Source organism: Mus caroli, chromosome 13 (genome assembly GCF_900094665.2).
Source record: "Mus caroli chromosome 13, CAROLI_EIJ_v1.1, whole genome shotgun sequence".
In the NCBI taxonomy this organism is placed as follows: domain Eukaryota; kingdom Metazoa; phylum Chordata; class Mammalia; order Rodentia; family Muridae; genus Mus; species Mus caroli.
Window position 1 is genome coordinate 106035376 of NC_034582.1, and position 6063 is coordinate 106041438.

At 42.3% G+C, this 6063-nt stretch overlaps 1 long non-coding RNA gene across 1 annotated transcript; it reads left to right on the forward strand.

Annotated features, from left to right (window-relative positions):
- The first annotated feature begins 334 nt into the window (after positions 1-334).
- On the forward strand, positions 335-1696 carry LOC115032932. The gene is made up of 2 exons (XR_003838571.1): positions 335-498; positions 1094-1696. It is a non-coding gene; the product is annotated as an uncharacterized LOC115032932 (long non-coding RNA).
- Positions 1697-6063: the final 4367 nt, after the last annotated feature.

A 6063-nucleotide genomic window follows, 5' to 3' on the forward strand; every position in this document is an offset into this window, starting at 1 on the left:
AGCCAAGAAAGTCCTCTATGAGGCTCTGGTCCTGAGGGTGGTACCATGAATCTTGGCTTTCTGCTTACTGTCAGCATCTTCCCCTTTGTAGAGGCCAGCATCTAATTCTGATCTCATTTGGACCCACTCTGCTCCACTGGAAGCTTCCTTGCTGGTATCTAAAATTCAACTCACAAATCCTCTGGCTCCATTGCCTTATAGAGGCCCAGGAGTCCTTAGAATAGCACAGTTATTTGTAGCTAAGGGCAGACCTTTGTACACTCTTGGCATCGTCTTCTAGGGAGAGCTGGTGGGAGCTTGAGAGGAAGAAGCCCAGACACGCCTGTGACGTCCCCTCCACAAATCAATCTATTCCATTGTCCTCTGGAGTACTGCGACCTCAGGCCACAATTGTAAGGTGTATTGGAAAGTTTGGAGCTGTATTCATAGCTCTGGCAAGACAGGCAGGAGATGCTTTAATTAAAGTAAGAGCAACAATGGGAAAGTATTTTGGAAAAGGTAGGTGTGTGTGTGTGTGTGTGTGTGTGTATGTGTGTGTGTGTGTTGAACCAAGTATCTTCACCAAATTCCAACTGGCATAGATAGCTGCATATGAACATTTTTTCCTTCTCATTTCTGATTATAGATAGATAATTAAGTAAGGACTTTGGGAACACCCACTCTATTCAAGACACAATATCAGATTGTCCTCCTTTAAAGCTCAAAACAAGCTGCTAATTCCATCAGCCCAATAAATGGGAATGGCATTCCCTTGCTAACAGCCATCTGTTAGTATAGATTGGCTCTGAGTTAACTATAAAACTATGTGGTGTTTGATGGCATGATTTATCACAGATTTGCAGTTGACTGCAAGATGAAGTAGGTCTATGACACAAAGTCACCAAGAAAAGGGTTTCTGGGTTCCCCACTTCTGGCTTCTAGGAAAGGCTGTTAGGAGGGAGACCAAATCCTAAAAACACAGTTGAGAACACAGTTGTACCGTCCCCTCTGGCACAGCTTGGTGAGAGATGAATTCTCAGGATAGCTCTATTTCTATTTGACTATAAAACCTAACTATTTTTTTTTTTTTACTATTCTTTTCAATCACTTCTAGAGCCAGGGAGCCTGATACAGAAGTGAGGGTGTGGCAAGAATTATCTAAGAAGATTCTCCAATCACAGGCTTGTCTTTGAAAAGTCGGCAACTTTTTCCAAAGAGCTGATTATTTCATCCACAGCCCACATCAGGAAGAGACCCCAGACCAAATAAATTCCCTATACTTGCATAAGGACAAACCCATGAAAGGAGGATGGGGCTCAAGGGGGAACAGATGGGTTCTAATTACTGCCTGAAGCTGTTTGGTAAGATCTTTTTGACATAGACTTTATTATTTTTTTTAAGTCTCTTATCTGTGGAACCAGCTGAGTTTTTTGAAATGTCACTTCCTCTTGGCATCTCCAAGGAGAACTAAAGCTGAGTTTACTGACTGTCCAAACACAACTGAAGTGGAGAATGTAGGAAAGACACTGGGTGACTTGGCCCCAAAAGACCTCTTTCAGTAACTTAGAGTCTGTTTCAGACACGTCCCCCTCTCAGTCACTGGAGTAAAATGGACAGAAGCTGAACAGTCCGTGTAACTCCAAGCTTTGCACTTACAGTTTTGGATGGTGTCCTAAGTCTTTCAAAATGTCGGATTCTCTAAATATTAATTGACTTATCTTTGTGGGTAGTGTGCTTATTCTCGTGTGTGACTGCAGCCACACGCACGTCATGGCTTGCCTGTGGAGATGAGAGAACAACTTCCCATGTCAGTCCCCAGTGAAAGGCACCTTGTTTGAGGTAATGTCTCTGGTTGTTCAACCACTTCACAAGCTAGGTCACCTGGCTCACAGGCTTCGGGGATTTTTCTGTCTCTGCTCCCATCTTCCCTTTAGATGGGGTTATGGGTGCCTATTACTGTGTCTGCCTTTGTATGGATTCTGGGGACCCATACACTCAGTCCTTAAACCTTGTGAGTTATTGAATCCTTCCTCTATCTGGATTCTTTAAATTTTGTGTGGTTAAAAATATTATTGGGAGGTGATATATATATATATATATATATATATATATATATATATCATCTTGAGATGGTTGCTGGGAATTGAACTCAGGACCCTGTTGAAGAGCAGCCAGTGCTTTCAACCTCAGAGCCATCTCTCCAGCCCCCTTATATATGTCATTAAAGTTAAATCTATTGTCATCAAACCACCAACTATTCATTTCTGAACCTTCAGAAACATAGTATGAAATGCTAGGTGGATGTGACTCTATTCCTAACTGGTGTGCCCTCATCTAACAGTAGGTACATGGTACAACCACCAATGATAAACTGTATTGCTATTTCTTTAAATAAAATTTTTTATTGAGATAAACACTGAAATAGGCAGACACATGTGATCCCAGCACTTGGGAGGCTGAGGAAGAAGGATCACTGCAAGGCTGAGGCCAACGTGGTCGACATAGCCAGCCGTGGGCCAGACAGTACTACATAGCAAGATCCTGCCTCAAAGACAAACTACAGATAAACAAACGAGAAAATAACTAATTAATGTGAGTGTGAGAAATGGCTTTAGTCAGCCATCGTCTACATTTACATTCCAGTTCTCCCTCCATGCTCTATTATTTATTCATTCACCTATTGTTGTTCAGGAAATAGGACATGCATTGTCCAGCTGACCCCTAACTCCTGGGCCCAAGTGATCCTCCTGCCTCAGCCTCTGAAATTACAGGGACTACAGAGGCACTCGGTGCTGTTCCTGTCTATGATTCGCTGTGATACTTATAAAATCTTTGTGCCATTGCCATTCTTGCTCCCTTTGAACTTTGAGGAAATGAGGCATGGTCCATTTGCCTGAGCTAAACACTAATAGATGCTCAAACTAAGACACAAAGCCTGTTCTGTCTGTACTTGCTCTTAGCCAAAGGCTAAGGACTGAGACCAGGTCTGTCTTGCCCCAGGCATATGTTTTTTTCCACAACAGACATATCCATTACAAGCATCCAGTGACAGCATGTCCTGTTATAGTCGTTCTGTTTTTTTCTCAAATGCTCCCTTCTACAGCTTTCTACACAACATAGTTCCTCTTTGTTGGCTTGTTCCCTGGTTGTGCCTGCCAATAGGGACTGCTGGTAAGCAAGACCTTGTTTCTTCCAGTTGCTTTTTGTGTCACTAGAATCAACCCACCACCCTGGCAGTAGCACATCCTTCCAGTAACAATAATGTATTCCGATTTGCATGTTGTCCATCACACTAAACCAACACAACTGCACCCCTGAGTGAGACCAGTACCATCTGACGCTATTCCTCTCTCCTGAGCACTGCCTGAGAGGCCAGCAGCCTTCCTACCCTACACCCGATGTTTCCATCTAAATAGTCAGCACCTCTCTCATCATTTCTTCAGATCTGATGACAATTGTCACTTCCTGAAGCCCCTAGTTCTATGACAGCATAATGTTCTCCTTTTGTTTTTCTAGCTCTAGATACTTGGCAAACAAGTCTTTACATTATTGCTATTGTTTGTCTCCTGGCTGTACTCTGGATGACACAGCAGTGAACTTATAACGTGGAAATTTATTTATGAGACTACCCAACATTGCGTATAAAGTTTTACGGTATAATTAAGTGGAAAAGGAGAAATTATCATTAAGGCATGATGACTGTACACTGATGTTTTAGTATCTTACTGACATTGTTTGTGACACCAACTCAGAGCCGAGTCTCCTCAGTGACAGGAACTTTTCTTTACCTTTCACTTAATACATTGGGCTCCTACCCCATGAAGTTAGACATATGTGTCCGGGTGGATATGTAAATTATGTCCTAGAATACTTGTGGGTAATTCTTAGTGGATGGAAAAGGAGATTCCAAAGATTCGTATTATTCTGTAGGACATTAACCAAACTTTTAAATTGAATAGACACTATTCACTTCTTAGAAATTTTAGGTTTGCTAACACATTGAACACATAATATTAATTGCTCCTGCTTTCCTTCTTTCTCCTCTTTGTTCCCTCAGTTTCCCTGATCATTCATATCTTATTTTAGTCTTATCTAAAATAAGATATGAATGATTATCATTGAGGAACCAATATTGGTACATTTCTGTTAATACTGGTTAATAAACCAGTGCCCGCAGTTTATGAAGACGTACTTATTGGCTCTCTGTGTGTGCATGTACACTTGTGCCAATAGGAGCACATGTGACCCTTCGAGCATGTGGAAATTGAAGCATTATTCTCAGGAGTTGTTTTTCTTCTTTCCTTGTAGGATTCAGGATAAAACTCAGGCAGTTGAACTTGGTGGCAGGTACATTTACCTGCTTGCTAAGCGATTTCCCCAGCCAAGACCATTCTTTATACTGTAGAGTTTCATGATGTTAACAAAACACACAGCGGCATTGTGTAGAGTGGTTCCACTGGCCTGAAGAATCTATGATTCATGAGCTATCATCTCCACCCTGAATCCTGGCAACCACTGAGCTTTATTTTGTTGTCATTATAGTTTGCCTTTTCTATGATGTCACAGAGCTGAAGTAGAACTATGTAGTCTTCTTAGATGGGCTTCTTTCATTCGGCAATACGCGTCTACGAATCTTCCGTCTCCAGTCTGGTGATGTAGTTTGCTGAAGGAGCCCTTGCCTAGTGTGTTTGCAGCTCCGGGTTTGATTCCCATCCCTGCAAAAGTAAATACATAACTCTTCTACATCTGCATATGCCTCTGTAGTTCGTTTCATTTTCAGGTTGAGTTTTAGTTCATTGTTTGCACATATAGATGTCAGTTTAGCCATTTAACTATCCAGAGAGATGTGGGTTACACGCAGTTTTTGCCTCTCTTAGAGTTACCATTGACTTACATGTGCAGGGTTTTCTATGGAGATGTATTTTCATCTCTTTTAGGTAAACGGAGAGAATGTAGCCCAATGTAAGACTGCTTGCCTTGCATGTATAGAAGGCCCTGGGTTTGATCCCAGGCACCACTTAGGCTCACTCCTAGGTATTTACCTAGGGGCGTAATTGCTGGATTGTGTGGTAAGAGTATATTTAGCCTTGAAGGGCGTGGTGGTTTGAATGAGAATGGTCCCCATAGTCTCGTATATTTGAATTTTTAGTTCTAGTTGTTAGGCTGTTAAAAACTAGGAGCAGAGGCCTTACAGGAGTGTGTGTCGCTGGGGTGGATCTTGAGGTTTCAAAAGTTCACACTAGGCCTGGTCCTCCCCTCCTCATCCTCAGATCAGGATGTAAGCTCTTGGCTACTGCTCAGGCTACAACCATGCCCCCCACCAACATGCCCCCCACCATCCCCCTCACCATGATGTCATAGACTTTCCTTTAAAAGTTGCCTTGGTGGCGCTGTTCTGTCACAGCAACAGAACATGAGTGAAGATGAAGGGAATTGCTAAATGCTGACTAAAGTGACTGTACAGTTTGACTTTCGTTTTTGTAGCTCAGTTGGGAGAATACTTGCCCAGCACACGTGAAGTCATGGATTCAATCCCTGGCTCTGCATACAACAGGTGTGGTGGCACATACCTGTAATCCCAGGGAGACATGAGAATCAAAAGTTCAAGGCTATCCTTGGCTATGTAGGGAGTTAAAGGCCAGCCTGAGCTACATGAGACCTGTGTTAAATAATGGAAATACTGATACTAATGATGATGATACATCAATTTTACTGGAATAATCTAGATTCATTCTTTCAGTAGGTGTGTATGTGTCTGTGTTCATATATGTATGTAGTATGTTTCTGTGCATGTACTCTGAGTCTTAAATTTTCCTCAAATGGGCAACATCATTAGTTCTGGAACTTAGGCAGAGGGAGTTGGATTTCTGTGAGTTGGAGTCCAGCCTGATCTACATAGTGAGTTGTTGGACAGCCAGAGCTACATAATATCAAAACTCTGTCTCAAGTATATCCACACATGCATGAAAGGTGCTCTAACTCATGGGCCAGAGGGAGAAAAACTTTGTCATCTCTAATCCTGTTGATACCTTGGCAGTGGCCCTAAGATTTCCTAAGAGTCCACTCACACACACACACACACAC